This window comes from Myotis daubentonii, chromosome X (genome assembly GCF_963259705.1).
Source record: "Myotis daubentonii chromosome X, mMyoDau2.1, whole genome shotgun sequence".
NCBI classification, from domain to species: domain Eukaryota; kingdom Metazoa; phylum Chordata; class Mammalia; order Chiroptera; family Vespertilionidae; genus Myotis; species Myotis daubentonii.
Window position 1 is genome coordinate 94,489,068 of NC_081861.1, and position 20,403 is coordinate 94,509,470.

The 20,403-nt window shown below is 39.2% G+C and overlaps 2 pseudogenes; both read right to left on the reverse strand.

Moving 5' to 3' along the window:
* Nucleotides 1-9,060: 9,060 nt before the first annotated feature.
* On the reverse strand, nt 9,061-15,254 carry LOC132224623 (copine-3-like; annotated as a pseudogene).
* LOC132223342 (band 4.1-like protein 5) lies at nt 14,714-17,183 on the reverse strand (annotated as a pseudogene).
* Between the last annotated feature and the right edge of the window lie 3,220 nt (nt 17,184-20,403).

A 20,403-nucleotide genomic window follows, 5' to 3' on the forward strand; every position in this document is an offset into this window, starting at 1 on the left:
CAGCAAAGATACAGCAATCCTAAATGACTCACTAGATCAGATGGACTTAATAGACATCTTCAGAACACTTCACCCCAAAGCCAGGGAATATACGTTCTTCTCAGGTGCTCATGGGACATATTCAAAAATAGACCACATATTGGGTCACAAGCAAAGTATCCCCAAATTCAAGAAGATTGAAATCATAAAAAGCGTCTTCGCAGACCACGATGGCATAATATTAGAAATAAACTACAATAAAAACAACCCAAAATACTCAAACACCTGGAAGCTGAATAGCATGCTATTCAATATTGATTCGGTTACCAATGAGATCAAAGAAGAAATTAAAAACATCCTGGAAACTAATGACAATGAAAACACAACAATCCAAAACCTATGGGACACATTGAAAGCAGTCCTGAGAGGGAAGTTTATAGCTCTACAGGCCTATCTCAAAAAACAAGAAAAAATGGTAGTAAATCATCTAACTCTACAACTCAAAGAATTAGAAAGAGAGCAACAAGAAAACCCCAGAGTGAGCAGAAGGAAGGAGATAATAAAGATTAGAGCAGAAATAAATGACATAGAGATTACTTTTTCAGGAAAATTCAGGTAAAATTACCACTTTCATTAGATATAACCTAAGATGCATTAGAATCCCCTGGATGGCTTGTTAAACAGAGATTTACAGGCTATACTCCTAGAGATTTTGCTTACTTTTACCCAAGAAAGTCTGGGGAAGAGTAAGAAATTTGCATTTCAACAAGTTTCCAATATGCTGCTGGTTCTGGAAGCCACGCTGTTTATGAACAAAGTGTTGGTTTAATGATTGGCTTCTAGCATCAAGCTTTCAAGCCACTAAGATGAAGCAGTTAAACACACACACACACACACACACACACACACACACACGCGCGCGCGCGCGCGCACACACACACACACACACACACACACGGATATTTGAGACCCTAAGTAGTCTCTGTGAAAGTTAGCAGATGCTACACACTACCTTCATTACCTCCATAGACCTTAGCAAAGACAGTGATGATGACATAGACCTCAGAGTCAGACTAATTTGGTACAGCTTCCTAGCTATGTAACCTCAAGAAAGTCATTTGGACTATTTGAACCTAGTGTCTTCACTTTTAAAATGGGGTAATGAAACAGCTTCATAGGGCTGTTGTGAAGTTTATGTAGGCCAACATATGCAAAAGTCCTTTGAAGATTCATCAGTGGAAAAATATTTTTAAAAAGAGTAGCAAAATTCTTCTGGATCACCTCTTCTTGGCATTTTAAAATTCCTTGGATGTCTGGTATTTTGTTGCAAAATGTGGCAGGCAAGCAAAAATGGCTATGGAAACCTGGACTATGGAGGTATTTATTCACCCCTATTGACAATGACTAAAATTCAAGTTATCCAAGTTCTTAGCATTGGCACTTTTTAATCTGATACCTCCAACAGCCAAACTGCTGTAATTCCCAGAGCTTGAGAAATGCAGATGGTCTTGCAGTTCTTACCAACAGTGTTCATCTCTAGGTAATAGAGTCTTCGGATTAAATTAGCGTTTCCTTAAGCGGTAGGCAGCAGATACAGTTTTTCACAACTGTGCCAAATTGTTTTCTGCTGGAGGATAGAATAGAGAGGCTACCAACTTGGTGTCAGGAAAGTAGGATCATATATCATATCCTGCCACTGACTCACTGTGTAACCTTGAATAAATACCTCCTGCTCTATGGGCCTCAATATTTTGTCTATAACAACAGGTACTCAGATTCATTGGTTTTGAAGGGTCTTTCAAAGATTTGAATTCTAGGATTTTCAAAACAGCAGACTTCCTCCTAGCCTTGGCTATATGTCTGGACTTCTTATGTGACCTTGGGATATAAGTACTCACTTCTGATTCTTAATTTACTCATCTATAACCTTTAGAATAATTATAAAGCATGCCCTAATTCACTTCCAATGCTTATATCAAGGATAAAATATACACCAAAATTTATTTGAATATCTGATACGTGATTAACATATAGAGTATATGAAGAACTCCAACTCAGCAGTAAATAAATTGATTAAAATATGCAAAGGATTTGAATAGAAATTTCTATAAATATATACAAATGGCCAATAAGCATATGAAAAAATGCTTAACATCATTAATCAGTATAAAAACTCAAATCAAAATGTGAAACCACCTCACACCCACTAGGATGATTACTTTTAAAAAATCAGAAATAACAAGTCTTGACAAAGATGTGGAGAAATTGGACCACTTGTGCACTGTTGGTTGGGTTGTAAAATGGTACAAACACTAAGGAAAACAGTTTAGCAATTCCTTAAAATTTTTTAAAAATAAAATAAGAATATGATACAGCAATTCTATTTCTAGATATATATCCCAAATAATTAAAAGCAAGATCTCAAAGAGATATATTTACATACATGTTTATAGTGGTGTTATTTATAGTACACAAAAAGTGGAAGCAAAGCAAGTATCAGTTGATGGATTAATGAATGAATGCATAAGGCAAGTGTGATATATATATATATATATATATATATATATATATATATATATATATATAATGAAAATATTATTTAGTCTTAAAAAGGAAGAAAGTTTTGACACATGCTATAGCATGACTTAACCTTAGGGGCATTATGCTAAGTAAAGTCACAAAACAGACAAATACTATATGACTCCACTTGTATGAGATACCTAGGGTAGTCAAATTCATAGAGGCAGAAAGTAGAATAGAGATCATTAGAAACTGGAAAGGAGGCAATAGGGAGTTATTGTTTATGGCTACAGAGTTTCAGTGTTTCAAGATGAAAAGATTTCTGGAGATGAATGGTGATAATGGTTGCCCAACAATGTGAATGTACATAATACCATTGAAATACACACTTAAAATGGTTAAGATGATAAATTTCATGTTATGTGTATTTCACCACAAGTAAAATAATAAACAGATTTCTTTGAAGACTGAAAAGTAATCTATAAATTTGGAAGTCTGTTTTACATTTCAAGTATAGCAATTTTCTTTAGCTTTTAGGAAACATGGCCCATTGTATCTACCCACTTGGGATCATTTCTCTATCACAAGATATAATATCTAATAAAAGAGTAATATGAAAATTAACCATCACTCCATCACAAAGATGGCAGCAGCCATGGAGCTGGAGCGAGCAGGAGGCTTGAGTTTCCCCCGACAATGGAGGAAGCTAAGCTTCCCGCCTGCCCTGGCCATCCCTGAGCTTTGCTCAAGGCTACAAAGTTTCAATTATAGAAGATAAATAAATCCCAGATACCTGCTTCTAGCCTGTGGGCATGACCAGCCTGAAAACGGCCATCAGCCCCTCACCCAGTCTGGCCAGACACCCCAGCAGGAAACCCCCATACCCTGAAGGGGCTGTTATCAGTCTGAAAACGGCCCTCAGCCCCTCACCCAGGCTGGCCAGGAACCCCAGTGGGGACCCTCACCCTGAAGGGGGTGTTGCCAGCCTGAAAATGGCCCTTAGCCCATCACCAGGGTTGACCAGGAACCTCAGTGGGACCCCCCCCCAACCTGAAGGGGCTGTGGACAGCCTGCAAACAGCCATCAGCTCCTCACCCAGGCTGGCCACACCCCCATGGGGTGAGGGTCCCCGCTAAGGGGCTTGGCCAGCCTGAAAACAGCCATCAGCCCCTCACCCAGGCTGGCCAGGCACCCCAGTGGGACCCCCACCCTGATCCGGGTCACCCTTCAGGGAAAACCACCCATGCACCAGGCCTCTATCCTATATAATAAAAGGGTAATATGGAAATTGACCCTAACAACAGAACTACTGAGAATGACTGGTCACTATGACACACACTGACCACCAGAGGGCAGACGCTCAATGCAGGAGCTGCCCCCTGGTGGTCAGTGCGCTCCCACAGGGGGAGCTCTGCTCAGCCACAAGCCAGGCTGATGGCTGCCAGCGCAGCAGTGGTGGTGGGAGCCTCTCGCATCTCCTCAGCAGTGCTAAGGATGTCCGACTGCAGCTTAGGCCTGCTCCCTGCTAGCAAGTGGACATCCCCCAAGAGGTCCCAGACTGCGAGAGGGCACAGGCTGGGCTGAGGGACCCCCCCTCCTGAGTGCACAAATTTTTGTGCACTGGGCCTCTAGTTTTCTTTATAATCCCTTCTGAATATATAAGACAGCAGAATGATATATTGAATTAGAAACCAAGCAATTAATCTTACAAGTTGAAAATTGAGGCTAGAGTCCCAAGGCCAGTTCTAATGCAATGGTCTTTTTGAAAAACAACCTATATAAAGAATTAACTTTAACACTGCTATAACTGGCAGCTTGATTAGGACAGAGAATGGAGATAACAAGAAGCTATTTCTCTATGTCATTAAATTTATTGACCCCAGATACTCACCTGCCCTCCCCATAAATTCAGCTAATGCTTCTTGTTCCAAATGTCACTGGTCATTTTTCACATTGGGGATATTTCCCATAACATCCTGGGACATTAGCTTGGCTTGGCTTGATCATAGGAAAGATTGTTATTGTAATGGTTTTCCAACTTTAATGGATGAGTATCAGAACCACTCAAAGGGCTATTAAACCATAAATGGCTGCTCTCCCCCACTATAATTTCTTTGAGTAAGTCTGGGGTAGACCTAAGAATTTATATTTCTCACAATTCCCCATGTGATGTTGATGCTGTGACTTGGGACAACACTTTTTGAACCACTGTGTTAGAGGACAATATGTTCAGCTGGGCTGTCTTTCACACCACAACTGCAGTTCCTTGATTCTCAATTATAAAATCAGCCCTGCCCCAGTAACAAGGACCAATCTTGATCTTCTTGGATTTTTAATGTGAGGTTCTCCAATTGCTGCCTTAGACTTTGCATCAGGTCCCTGTCTTCTTTTTGTAAGAATTTTTCTGTTCTAGGAATCCCTTTCCTTACTTTATGGTATGCTAGAGCTAACTTATACTGGCAGCAAGAACCAGTTGAGCACATTTCTTTCCAACTTTCATGTTCAGTTGCATAAATGTTTACACCACCAAAATTGGCAAACATGAAAAAAAAAATCAGTGTTTGTTGTTTCCCACTGCCCCCCTCCCCTGGAGATCTGGTCGTTTAACCATATTCCATTATCACCATTGCAAACTGATTTCCTGTACTGTAACTTATCCATCTGTGAAACTGAACCTCCTTTGGCCAAACTTATATTGGAACAGTACCTGGGGCATGTTGTTTTAGATTCTAGCCCTTCTTAATCTCTATGATGCATTTTTTGACAGGCGGGGATGCTAACCACTATACTAACGAGGAGCTGTTTGATGCATTTTTTGAGATGTGACTGGGGAGAGAGCAACCAGGCATCAAGTGCTCTGGGCTCTTGGTACTCTATGGAATTTCCTGGTTCTTAGTGCATATCTAGACACATAATAAAGATAATCTATGAGAAACAAATTAATATGTGCAGTAGAAAATGCTAGGCATTTTCATAGCTACTGGTTCAATTATTTCATTGACTCCTTATTTCAGCTCTGTGAGGTAGGGTATATTAGTTCTACTGTACAGAAAAGGTCAGAAGAGTGAAATACATTGTCCAAGGCCACATAACTAGTAAGTAGTAAAGTGTGTATTCTTACCTAAATAAGTCTGATTCCAAAGTTAGGACTCTTTCTAGTCAGCAAATATATACTAAGCACTTAAGAAAGACTTCTTGCCTGAAACCACGGAACTGTGCTACAAAGATCTTGAACTTATAGAAGAATTTAACTGTTTCTGAAGTTAAGATGAGAACCTGGACTAAGAACAGAGTTCCGCTGATTCCATATACTGAGGATCCATGTTACAAAAAGCAGTAAATTAAATGCACATTTCTTAAAGGTGGGGAGTGATATTTAGAAATGGGTTAGATACTTATTTTCCTGCACTGGGTATGTAGATTCTGCTGGGGTAAAACTTAGTTGTGAAGCACAAAAATGAGGATTGTGGTATCAGAAGACTGAAACTAAAAAGGCACAATTTAACCACTTGTTTGTGCAAAGAATTGCCACCAGGAACAAAAAACAAATATTTAAGGCAAGAGAAGCAGAACTCAGCCACATTCTTTCTTTTTTTTAAATTATCTTTATTGTTTAAAGTATTACAGATGTCCCCTTTTTCCCCTTTTAACCCTTTCCAATCCACACTTTCCCCTCCTAAGCCTTCACCATTCTATTGTCTGTGTCCATGTGCTATGCATATAAATTGCCTGGTTAATCTCTCTCCACCTCCGACCACAGGCTTCCCTCAGAGATTTGTCAGTCTGTTTCTATGTCTCTAGATCTATTTTGTTCATCAGTTTATTTTTTACATTAGATTCCACATATGAGTGAGACCATGTGAATTTTGTCTTTCTCTGACTGGCTTATTTTGCTTAACATGAGACTTTCCAGGTCCCTCAGGCTGTCCCAAATGGTAAGAGATCCTTCTTTTTCACAGATCCTTCCATTGTATAAATGTACCATAGCTTTTTTATACACTCATCTACTGATGGGTACTTGGAATGTTTCCAGATCTTAGCTATTGTAAATTGTGCTGCTATGAACATAGGGGTGCATTTATTTTTTTTTATTAGTGTTTTGGGTTTCTTATGATATATTTCTAGAAGTGGGTCAATTGACAGTTCCATTTAAATTTTTAGAGGAAACTCTATACTGTTTTCCATAGTAGTTGAACCAGTCTGAATTCCCACCAACAGTGTACTAGGGTTCCCTTTTCTCCATATCCTTGCTAGCACTTGTTATTTGTTGATTTATTGATGATAGCCATTCTGACAGGTGTGAGATGATATAACATTGTCATTTTAATTTGCATCTCATGGATGATTATCGACGTTGAACATTTTTTCATATATCTCTTGGCCATCTGTATGTCCTCTTTGAAGAAGTGTCTATTTAGGTCCTTTACCCATTATTTAATTGGATTATTTGTCTTCTTTTTGTTAACTTGTATAATTTGGAAATTAACGCCTTATCAGATATATCATTGACAAATATGTTCTCCCATACACTGGGCTCACTACATTTTCTTGATAGTTTCCTTTTCTGTACAGAAGCTTTTTATTTTGATGTAGTTCCATTTGTTTATTTTCTCCTCAATTTCCCTTGACTTGGCAGACATATCAGTAACCATATTGCTACAAGAGATGTCTGATATTTTGCTGCCTATGGCTTCTTCTAAAATTTTTTTATGGTTTCATGACTTATATTTGTATATTCTATTTATTTTGAGTTTATTCTTGTGTATAGTGTAAGTTGGTTGTCTAGTTCCTTTTTTTGTATGTAACTGTCTAATTTTTCCAACACAATTTATTCAAGAGGCTGCCTTTACTCCATTATATGCTCTTGCAATCTTTGTCAAATATTAATTGAGCATAATGACTTGGGTAGATGTCTAGGTTCTTTGTTCTATTTCATTGACCTATGTGCTTTTCTTATGTGAGTACCAGGCTGTTTTGATTACTCTATAACTTGAAATCTGGTATTGTGACTCCTCCAATTTTGTTCTTTCACAAGTTTGCTGTGGCTATCCGGGGTCTTTTTTGGTTCCATATACTTTTTTGGAGTATTTGTTCTAATATTTGTGAAATATGCTGTTGGTATTTTTTAAAATATATTTTTATTGATTTCAGGGAGGATGGGAGAGGGAGAGAGAGATAGAAACATCAATGATGAGAGAGAATCATTGATCAGATGCCTCTTACTGGGGATCGAGCAGCAACCCAGGCCCCTTCAGTCCGCAGACTGACTGAGCACTGAACCAAACCACCTAGGGCTGTTGTTGCTATTTTTAAAAAATATATATTTTATTGTTTTTTTACAGAGAGGAAGGGAGGAGGACAGAGAGTCAGAAACATCAATGAGAGAGAAACATCCATTAGCTGCCTCCTGCACACCCCACACTGGAGATGTGCCTGCAACCAAGTTACACGCCCCTGACCGGAATAGAACCCGGGACCCCTCAGTTCGCAGGCCGATGCACTATCCACTGAGCCAAACCAGTCAAGGCTGTTGTTGGTATTTTAATAGGGATAGCATTGAATCTATAGATTGCTTTGGGTAGTATGGACATTTTAATGATGTTGATTCTACCAATCCATGAATATGGTATATTTTTCCATTTGTTTATATCTTCCTCTGTCTCTATCTTTTCTTTTGTTCCTATTATCCTAAGGCAGAAGCTGGATTTTTTTTTTTGTTTAGTTACAACAGGCTTTATGCTTAATATAGTACATTCTGGGTTTAGAACATAACACATTATTAATGAAAAGTATGATTTTGATTATCATGAGTTTAAAAATAAAACTAAAGATGTTACTCAAAAAAGGAAAAATGTCTAAGTGAATATGTAGAAATCAGTGTAAGGGGTTTCAGCAAGCAAAGTCTGACATTGTCCTTCCCAACAGTGCAGTGGTCCATCCATGAGGAGGAATGGAGTTCTGGTTTGGTTCCATGGCTCCTAACAAAGCAGATCAGAACTTCACCTCCAGGAAAAATGCTCCAACAATGAAGATTCCAGGATAAGCTGTCACCTCAAGACCCTGGGCTTGAGGACAGAGTCTCAGAAGCACAGAATGGTCTGGGCGGCGACAAGTATTGCCACTGCGAGAAGCTCAGGCCACCGCCTGAGTCTTAGGGATGGTGTGAGCCTTATCCCTCAGCACTCTGCAGCAGGTCTCGGCTGTGAATGTGTCCAGTCTAAGCTGCTGTGAACTCGTGATTAGCCCAGGAGAAGCACTGAACCTTTACAGGAACAAATCCAGTGTCATCTACTCTGAGAAGCCTTGTCACCGAAGTGGGGGCTTGTTACACAAAGCACAGAAACCTGAAATCACGCCATCCCTACAGGTTCCATTCTTTCTACTGAGAAACATTCAAAATGGCATCTCATCCGATGAAAGTAGTCACAACAAACTGCTTTCCTCATGGGAGTGTCTGCTCCAGACAGCCTCACTGCAGCCCCAGAATCAGAAGCAACCACTGAATTGATTGGGTAAAGATTAGCTTAGCAGTTTTCCTCCAGAACGTATAAAAATAATGCTTTAAGTAGAAAGAATCTGTAGAGAACTAGGTTTGCAGCATAAATGCTGGGGTGACAGTAAATGATGTGGCAGATCCATGATTGGGAGGCAGGACCTTCGTTTGGTGGCTGCAGGGTTCTTGGGGGGAAGGAGCTTGTAGGTGTTGAAGTAGCCCACCACCTGCTAGGGGATCTTGGCCAGGACACACTCGGCCAGTGCTTCCTTGGGAGCATTCGGGAACTGTCTGAAAGGCACGAAGTGCACGATATTTCTATTGGCGACCTCATCTGCAGAGGAGCACAGGGACCTGCTGTCACTGTCCAGGAACTCATGGCCTTGAAGTTGGCGCTGCCCACTCTATGATGATGGACATGGGCAGCTTGGTGGCATTGATGATAGCCTGTCTGGTCATGTCCAGGTCTGTGATCACACCCTCAGTGATGATCAGGAACACAAAATATTGAGAAGCTGTCTGCTGCTGTGTGGCTTCAGCAGCAAACCTAGCCATGTGGTTGATGATCAGGGAGAAATTCATTGGTCCATAGAGCAGTGGTTCTCAACCTGTGGGTCGCGACCCCTTTGGGGTTGAAAGACCCTTTCACAGGGGGTCGCCTAGGACCATCAGAAAACACATATATAATTACATATTGTTTTTGTGATTAATCACTATGCTTTAATTATGTTCAATTTGTAACAATGAAATTAGGGGTCACCACAACATGAGGAACTGTATTAAAGGGTCGTGGCATTACGAAGGTTGAGAACCACTGACATAGAGCTTTATCTGAGGCAGGCAGGCCCCATATGCCTCCACAATGCCCTGGATCTCTTTGCAGTAGGGGTTGAATTGATTGAAGTTCATGGGAAACTCATGTGAAACCTGCCACTGAGGAGGTATCTGAGCTAAAAACCCAAATGCTGGGAACATCTTATCTGCATTGTAGTCTTGAATGACCATCTCCATGGACCAGCTAGTGGTCAAGTACTCATTCACACCATTGGAAGCGCGTTTCCGTAGTGTAGTGGTTATCACGTTCGCCTCACACACCATTGGGACTGATGTAATGAAGGGAGTCAGGGAACAGCAGGTCCCCACTGGAGCTGGTGAAGTCCACCCTGAAGGTAAAATTCAACTGACATCAGCCCATGATGTAGTCCAGGAAGATGCACTCCACCATGAACTCTCACTGCTTCATGCTAATGCCACCAGAGTTCTTGTAGCCTTTCTTCTTCTGTCTGTTCTTCTTGTTGAAGCACTCAAATTCAACCAGTGAGATCCTGGAGGCCTCTTTCAGCTTTGTCATGGTGGTCTGAAACATCCCGATGAGATCATGGGACCTGTCATTGTCATAATCGTAGTACTCCACCAAAATAGTCTTATCCATATTTCTGTAGCACAGGGAGTTGAGATTTTTTTTTTTAAAGCTTGTTTATTTTCATGTGTGAAAGTGTGCAGGTCACTAGCTTTGCTGTGTTTCTGTAAGTTTTCCTCTCTATAACCATTAGGTTGAAACATAAACCAACCTAATTTAAGATGTGAAAATTCATTATATTAAATAAAATTAGCCAAGACATGGAAGTTGAATCACACGATCCTGAAGTTCTGTGGTGATGGCTCCTTCTAGTCAAAAGGCTGTATGATCATTGACTTTTTAAGCACAATAAAATGCAGAGTATAGCCCTGGCCAGTGTTAGACCATGGTCCCTTGGATCAAAGGGTCGCAGGTTTGATTCCCAATCAAAGGCACATACCTGAGTTGCAGGCTTGATTCCTGCCCCAGTGGGGATGTGTTAAGAAGGCAACCAACTGTTTCTCTCACATAGCTGTTTCTCTCACATCGCTGTTTCTATTTCTCCCACCTCCTCTCCCTCTCCTCCACTCTCTCTCTTAAAAAAAAAAAAAAAAAAAAAAAAAAAAAAGGAAAAAATATCTTCGGGTGAGGCTTAAAAAAAAGCATATATGCCCGACTGGTGTGGCTCAATGGTTGAGCATCGACCTAGGAACCAAGAGGTCACTAGTTCAATTCCTGATCAGGGCACATGCCCGGGTTGTGGGCTCGATCCCCAGTAGGAGGTGTGCAAGAGGCAGCTGATCAATGTTTTTCTCTCACTGATGTTTCTATCTCTCTATCCCTCTCTCTTCCTCTCTCTCTCTCTAAAAATCAATAAAAACATATTTTTAAAAAAGCATATAAATAGGCTGATTACTATTTAATTTAGGTTGAGCTACCTATTCTTAATAGCCCTAGAAACATGAATATCCACCTTGAAACTCTAAGTAGCAAAAAAAAAGTAATCACAATATCTGGAGCATATGGGAACTTCTATAACAGACAGATTTGTTTCTACTAACACCCAGTCTTAGCCCTTGACTTCCCCCACCCCCTCTGCTGCCTTCTCTCCCCATCATTCCTCCAACCTAGTTTCTATTATTAGGAATTTACAAATGAACTATTATATAATAAGGTTTTCAAAGAAAAGAAAAAACATGGTGTGATTTTTTAAATCACTTAAATATAATAGTACTGATTAACTCAAATTATGTATAGAAATTACCACTTTTGATATAAACTGAAAATCTTACTCTTCAATTACAATCCTCTCATATTTCCCAAAGTTAGGATTCTGCTAAGAATCCTATGAGGTTGATTAATTTTAAGGTGTGAGAAGTCAAGCCTTAGGACTTTCTAAAAGAGCAGACAAGTTTTGTTATTATTATACTTATGTGGCTTCTATTATAGAAATGGTAGGTTCTTAATCATATTCACACCCACTAAGTCTTTTCTTGAATGGCACAAACCAGGCTTTCTGTACTTAAAATGTTATGATTCAAATTCCTTTCTTGTAAGAAATAATCATCAGCAATACTTGACAATTGTAATCTGAGCTACGTAATCTAATAGGAGAGACATACATTAGTGGCTATTTTTAAGTAAACTAAATGATGATAAACTTAAGCAGTAGGCAGCAAGGCTAAAGATATGGATCTGTTCATATTAACAGGATGCAGAGGTGACAAGCGAACTCATTTTTTTGGTTGATTTTTCTTTTTTTTTTTTTAATTAAATCTTTATTGTTCAGATTATTACATTTGTTCCTTTTTTTTTCCCCCCATAACTCCCCTCCTCCCAGTTCCCGCCCCACCCTCCGCCCTCACTCCCCACCCACTGTCCTCATCCATAGGTGCACGATTTTTGTCCAGTCTCTTCCCACATCTCCCACACCCCTTTCCCCCCCAAGAATAGTCAGTCCATTCCCTTTCTATGTCCCTGATTCTATTATAATCAACAGTTCATTCTGTTCATCAGATTATTTATTCACTTGATTCTTAGATTCACTTGTTGATAGATGCATATTTGTTGTTCATAATTTGTATCTTTACCTTTTTCTTCCTCTTCCTCTTCTTAAAGGATACCTTTCAGCATTTCATATAATCCTGGTTTGGTGGTGATGAACTCCTTTAGCTTTTCCTTATCTGTGAAGCTCTTTATCTGACCTTCAATTCTGAATGATAGCTTTGCTGGATAAAGTAATCTTGGTTGTATGTTCTTGGTATTCATCACTTTGAATATTTCTTGCCACTCCCTTCTGGCCTGCAAAGTTTCTGTTGAGAAATCAGCTGACAGTCATATGGGTATTCCCTTGTAGGTAACTGAGTTTCTTTCTCTTGCTGTTTTTAAGATTCTCTCTTTATCTTTTGCTCTTGGCATTTTAATTATGATGTGTCTTGGTGTGGTCCTCTTTGGATTCCTTTTGTTTGGGGTTCTCCGCGCTTCTTGGACCTGTAAGTCCATTTCTTTCACCAGGTGGGGGAAGTTTTCTGTCATTATTTCTTCAAATAGGTTTTCAATATCTTGCTCTCTCTCTTCTTCTGGCACCCCTATAATTCTGATGTTGGTACGCTTGAAGCTGTCCCAGAGGCTCCTTACACTATCCTCGCATTTTTGGATTCTTTTTTCATTTTGCTTTTCCGGTTGGATGTTTTTTGCTCCCTCGCATTTCAAATCATTGACTTGATTCTTGTGCTCCTCTGGTGTGCTGTCGGGCGTCTGTATAATATTCGTTATTTCAGTCTGTGTGTGCTTAATTTCTAGTTGGTTCCCCAATATAAGATCGAGGGTCTTATTAGTTTTCGTGTAGATCTCATTAAGTTTATCGGCAGCTTCTAAACAGTTCTTGAGAGACCTTAAAAGTGTGGTTCTGAACTCTATTTCTTCCATTGACAATTTTGTCCTGTTTCTTTGTCTCTGCATTTTGTTATGCTTCCTTGGTGCACCCCCTAGTGGTCTTTGTTCGCAGTCTTATAGATAAATCTTGATTGTTGTAGCTAATTCCAGGGAGGGTTTGACCTCCAGGCCAAGTGGCTATGAGAATCAGCTGTGTCAGCAGTGAGAGAACTTCTGTCCTCTAGGGAGGTGCTAATCTAGCCTTTGCCTGAGGCTATCCGGCAAATGCCTTTGCCTGAGGCTATCTGGCAAATGCCTCTGTGCAGGGCTTGGGCGGGGCGGGTCGCACAGGATCAACAGGGTGGGCTGGAGAGAGCAGTTATGGCGGCTCTCAGTCCTGTCCCCAGGGGCTCTGCCTCTCTGAGTCCCAGCACCCACTGCAAAGCTCGGAGAGAAAGCTGCACTCTGACCGAAGCCAGACAGTCCCGCTTCTCCCGTTTGAGTCTGGGTCCCTAAAGACTCGCCCGGATCTGGAGCTCAGAGTCTGCGACTCCCTCCCGATTGAAAACAACAACCGCGCCCTCCGCCGCCAGCCCTCCGCGCACTCCGCACCTCAGAATTTGACTTCAGCACTGCGCCTCCTCTGAGTGTCCGTATGCGTTTCTCTTTCCTCCTAGTTGTAGGACTTCCACTCAGCCAGCGTTCCTGTGGTTCTGGGTGATGTCCCTTCCGTTTTTTGGTTTCACTTTTGAAGTAGTTGTTCAAAGCAGCAAACTCCGGCGTTAACCTATGCCGCCATCTTTCGATTTTTCTTTGTTAAATGGCATTTAAATATATAAAATAAATATCAAAAATATGTCTTTGTTTTACTATGGTTGCAAATATCAAAAAATTTCTATATGTGACACGGCACCAGAGTTAAGTTAGGGTTTTTTAAAATGCTGACATGCCGAGCTCAAAAGGTACTCCATCACTGCACTAAAGAATACTTTGCGCATCCATGGTATATACATATATGATTGTGATAAACTCAGATTGAAACTTGCCTACAAATTTCATTACCCAAATATTATTTAGTTCTGCTAACTTATGTCTTCTATACAAGTTATATTATATTTGCAACCAACAGTCCACTAATAAAGCACTCTGAAACCTTTACCTTTTTCTAACAAAGAGGGGTAAGACTGACCCCTGAGGCAAGCAGGATGGTAAACCGGTTAGGCTGTTTAAAATAAAGTTTCATTATCTTGAAGTATTATAAATTCCCAAATTATAACATATCTTCAAATTACTATATAAATAGTTTAAAAGATGAAAAATTTTGTTAAAATTTTTTAAAAACTGTAAAAAAATAAATAAATAAAAGAATTGCTTCCCTTACATCAGTTATCATTACATCAGAAATGTACTATTTTCTGTTAATTTGCCTCTATGAACTATAACGAAGAGCTTGAATAATTGTTCTTTGAAGTTAATAAAGGATAAAAAATAGTAATATACTCAATCCATTTAAAAGTGATACAGACTTTTATTTTAAAGGTTGTAGAAGGCCAGATTATATGACTATTGCAAACCTCGGAAATCTTTCAGATACATGAGATAAAAGAGGAAATTGAAAAGACAAAAGTAAATAAATTTTCCATTTTGTACCACCATTCAGTATTAATAGAACTATTCAGTTAACCATTGGTTAAGTAGCTAATGATGCAAAAGTAACCATTCAGAGTTATCTCCCTACATGATTCACATTATTAATGTGATTTCTAGACTTTTCAGTAAATTAAAATACCTGTGTTTATTAAAAAAATAAGTGTTTTAATAAAAACGTTAATTGAAAGTATAAAATCTTGGGCACTTAACTGAAATTAAGGCATGGGTCATGGTCATTTTAGAAAAAATATCAGTAAAGACTGATATATTGTGCCAGGACATGCTTCCTTCTGTGTGCCTTTAATGTGTCCAATTCTTTTAACTTCAATCTATTTGGATGGCAAGGGATGGGTTAAAATTGGGCAGCTTGTTCACAAACACAAACCTTGTCCTGGACATCTTATGAGTGATATGTTAATATGTTAATATCATGAAAAACCTTTTTAAAATTACAATGATATACATGCCCTTTCAACACAAAAACATTTGTCATTATGACTGATGGCATATAGCTTCTTCAGATCCTTTTCCCTTCCATAGAATTCCATTATAAACACCACCACATGACTAGTAACTCAATATAAAATAACTTCTCCCAAATTCTCCTAATATGATCAATCCCCAATAAACACCAGAGAACAAATACCATAAACTTGCACAACAGAGTCCCAAGGTCTCTGAGGCTTAACACTCATATATCAGTCATGGCTACATGGCCAGGAAAATGAACATCATGAAGGACTCCTGCATTCTTCACATTGTGCTCATGGACAAAGTCAGTGTAGTTTCTATGAACGGGCTGGGGCAGGGATAAGGCCCTTGTGTTCCACTGGTTTCCACCACGTGGGCAGCAGTCACTGGCAGCAGAGAGCCATTTCCTGTCATGCTGGTCTGTTCCAGGACTCCTTGGAAGGTTTTCTATCTCCACCAGCGCAGGACCAGAGGGAATGGAAGAAGTCCCCAGCAGAGTAGATCTCATACCCCAAGCCTGTTGAGAGCCATTATTTTGAGTTGAAACATTACTGTGAACATTGAGTTCTTCAGGTTTTGCTGTACCTTGCATCTGTAGAGTTCGTCGAGAATATCGTTTGCTGGGCCTTCTTTCAAAGGATGTTGATCTTCTTCCTTTTTTGGTTTTCGTGGCCTGATACTCAGTTTTCCCACTATATTTAAATCGTGATCTTAGTCAGATAAATCCTGATCGCTGAGAACCCTTTTGCACAGGGCCTCAGAGGCGGAAGAAGGCATGGTGCTCCACAGCACATTTCCATAAATGCTTGCACGCCTTTGGATGGTCCAGTCTAAAGACAAACGTGTGTTCCTGCTCTTTGCCCTGATTATCATCTTCTACCACCACCAGGGTTAATTTAGTCTTCTTAAAATCCAATCTAGTTATCTTCGGCCAAAAAAATAAGCCAATTTTGGTCTCTCCTTCAAAAACAAGAACTCCTGTTGGGGTTAGTCCCAAACTATAGTCATTCCCGTCTCAAGCCTTGACCACATGCATATCAACCCCATATATTTCTAGCCATTTGGCTTTATTCAGATAATTGGTTTCAGCTTGTGCTGGTGTCTGACCTCTGTATTCCTTCCATTTCTCAAAAATAGCCAACTCCATCTCTTCAGTCTGAATGGGCATGAACCTGAACTCAGTTACAAGTTCAGGACTGTGCTCAGCAAGATCACAGTCACCAAGTTCAGCTTGCAGATTATAAGCTGCCAACTGAACTGCTGTATCAAATGGACACTCCAATTTTCCACTGAGAATATCTTATCTTAATTGAAGAACAAATAAATACCGGGTTAGCTCTTCACGAAGATTATTTGGTTCCGAGGAATAAAACTTAACTCGAAAATACAGACAATAGGGTGAACCAATTTTAACTTGCTTTTTGATACTCTTTGTAACATCCAACCAATGTGCTACTTGTGCTGAATCCATAAATCTCAGTCCGAAATAGTCGCTTTCAATAAGATCCAAGTGGTATGTAATCTGATCAAACAGCTCTTGACCTTTGGCTTTTTTTCGGCAAGTCCACACTAACATCAGTACCATCCAGAAGGGACACCCGACACGTGATGATGGACTTGGCATCTCCAGCTGCAGGAATGTGTGTGGCAGCTCGTTGAGCTTCTCGGAGTCGTTCCTTCTCAGCATGTTTGCGCATTGACCGACGCCCAAGAGTTCTACGGAAGAATCTCAGCATTTTTGTCACTGGGGGGAGGACAGCGCAGCAGCGACCGAGTGAGGCTGAGGTGGGGGCGGCCCCTCGGGAGATGCCAAGCAATGGCGGCCCGCGGCGCAAGCCCACAAGCCACAAGACCCAGATCCCCGGGAGACCAAGATCAGAAGAGGGGATTTTTATTTTTATTTTTTAAAATATATATATTTTTTTATTTTTTTACAGAGAGGAAGGGGGAGGGATAGAGAGTGAGAAACATCAATGAGAGAAAAACATCTATCAGCTGCCTCCTGCACACCCCTTTTGGGGATGTGCCCACAACCAAGGTTCATGTCCTTGACCGGAATTGAACCTGGGACTCTTCAGTCCACAGGCCAATGCTCTATCCACTGAACAAAACCAGTTAGGGCAAGAAGAGGGGATTTTAAAAAGTTCTAACTTTATGCTATTTACAAGGAAAAAAAGAGCTCTCTTACACTGGAAAGGTTTAAATAAAGTCTATATCATTATTTGTAAAAGGAGTTGCCAGGGGATTCCTCCACTGACTAGAACATTAAAGGCAATGAGGTACAAGTACTTCACTCACCCTACAATGCTATGAGGGAGTTGTAATGTTGTGGTTTGTGCTAATTGAGTTATAAATATTATGTTTGTGTTTTATATAAAATTTAGTGTTAATATGTGCATTGTGACATTAGGCAAAGTGTCTTTTTTCTCTGGGATTCAATTGCTTTATCTGCACAAGAATGGGTTTGGTCTAGTGGTAAGCAAAGTGTTCTCTGGAGTGTGTTGGAGCAGGGGCTGCTACAGAAGAGATGTAAGGGGGAGTTAATGCAAGTAGTTCTGCTCCCAAATTTGGCTTTAACCACATAATCTTGATCTTTCCCTCTGTTATTTTATTATTTTAGTGTTTTCATTTTTGCTTTCAGTTATTAAAGTGGTACTGCATGCTTACTATAAAATTTTTAATCAATATAGAATAACAACAAAAATAATAATACAAGTGAATATGATGCTTATTTGTGTTAGACGTTATTCTAGGCACTTTATAAATATTAAATTTAAAACAGTGATAAACAGGGTAAAAATGTGAAAGAAGATGTTAAGCTCCTTCACCAACATTTCTCCACATCAATTCCATTCTTGTCCTGTGAGGTAACTACTATTTTCCATTTGGTCTAGAGCCTTTCAAGATTTTTTCAGTTCATTAAAAATAATTATGTGTTTCACATTTGTAAATATATAGATATAGATATTTGTAGAGAGAGAGAGACTTATAAGCTTCATATTGTTTGCACTTTGTATCTTTACTCATGATTTTGTTTGACTCTCATATAGACCTGCATTGTATTTCATTATTTAACAGTACTATAATAATATATCTTATAAATTCTCAGTTAATTGATATTTAAGTTGCTTGAAATACTTTACAATTATAGTACTAAAGGAAATAGTCTTGGATATATATATTTATGTATATACTTCTATAGACTAGATTTCCAGGGGAAAAATATTAAGACATCTGGTATGATTATTTGCAGTTTGTCATTCTCCCAAATTGACATGCAAAAAGATCTGTGCTGGTTTATACTCCTATCAGTGGGCTTTCCTATATCCTCACCAAAGCTGAATTATATTATTACTAGAGGACTGTTGCAGGAAGATTCCTGCAAGAATAGGACTTCTTGAGGCCGGAGCCCTTCCCTTCTCCGCTGCCTCACTCCCTCTTGTCTCTGCTGACTCAGCTCTCTCCCTTTTCCACTGCTTTGCTCCCTTATGCAGTGCTTGGATTCCTTCTACGCTGTCTTCAGTCTTTGCTCCACTCCTGCATACAAATTAACCACCATCTTTGTTGGGTTAATTTGCATACTCATCTTGATTGGCTGGTGGGCGTAGCAGAGTGACATCAATTTGTATGTTTCTTTTTTATTAGTATGGATTTGAAATCTTTGCCAGTATGATGAGTTAAAAAGAATATCTCTGTTGATTTTATTTGCATTTTCTTTGATACTAGTGCATTTGAATTTCAACTCATATGTGAATTGTTCACTTGTATGTGGTCTTCTGTGAATTGCTTTCCCCCCATCCATGCTTTTCCTTTTGAAATTGCCTGGTTCCCCATGTCTATTATAGATATTAACGCATTGTTTGTGGGTAGTTTTTATCGCGCGCTAACAGGTGGCGCGGGCCATTTTTGCTAATTTTTTGCGCAAATGGCAACGTTCAGTAAAATTATGATAACTTTAGTTTACGTATTTATACGTTACCCGCATTCTACCACTAGTCTATAAAAAACGTATTAATACGTGTCCCGCGCTCTACTACTACAGTCAACGTAAAACGTATAAATACATTTCCCGCATACAATGTGTTAACTCTTTCTCTGTTAATAATATTGCAATTGGAGCCTCCCAGTCTGTGTTTTTTAATTCTGTTTTTTAATATTTATTTTTATTGAATTTATAGGGGTGACATTGGTTAATAAAATTATGTAGGCTTCAGGCATACAATTCTACAATACATCATATGTATATTGTGTTGTGTTTACCACCCCAAGTCAAGTCTCCTTACATCACTATTTATCATCCATTTATCCTCTTCTAACTCCCTCACCTCCTTTTCCTTCTAGCAGTCCCCATACTATTGTCTGTGTCCATGAGTCTTTCCTTTTTTTCTTTGCTTTTAATCTTCATGTAGCTGAATTTATTATTTCAAAAATGTTTTTCTCCTAGGTTTGTGTGTTGCTTATTTAGGGTTTTCCACTTTTAGTTTATAATATTGTTTTCATTTATTTTTCTCCCAGTATTAGTTTTCCAGTGGGTTTCCTACATTCTAATTTGTAATACAATAGTATTTTAGTGTGTGTTGTAATGTGTGTTTAGTGTTTTGCACCCAAGTTAATAGATAAATGTTAGACATTATTATTGGATACCCAATTAATCCTTCACACTCATATGGAATGTTACCTTTATCACACAGTAAGTTCCAATATACTCATGAATTTGTCTCTAGTGTTTATTCTGTTCTATTCATGTCTTTACATCTCTTTCATATATTAGAGTTCTGCATAAAAATATAGTTTATTAATGCTGAATTATATGCATATATAATTTTATTTAGCCATTCATTAATCAACTGACAGATTATGTCCATATCTTGACTACTGTGATTACAATTGCAACAAATATGGAAGTGCAGATATCACTCAAAATACTAATTTCACTTACTTAAGATGTATATCTAGAAGTGGAATTGCTGAATCATCTGGTAGTTCTATTTTTAACTTTTTTAGGAACTTCAATATTGTATGGCTGTACCAATTTACATTGTTACCAACAGTGCACAAATGTTCCCTTCTCTCCACA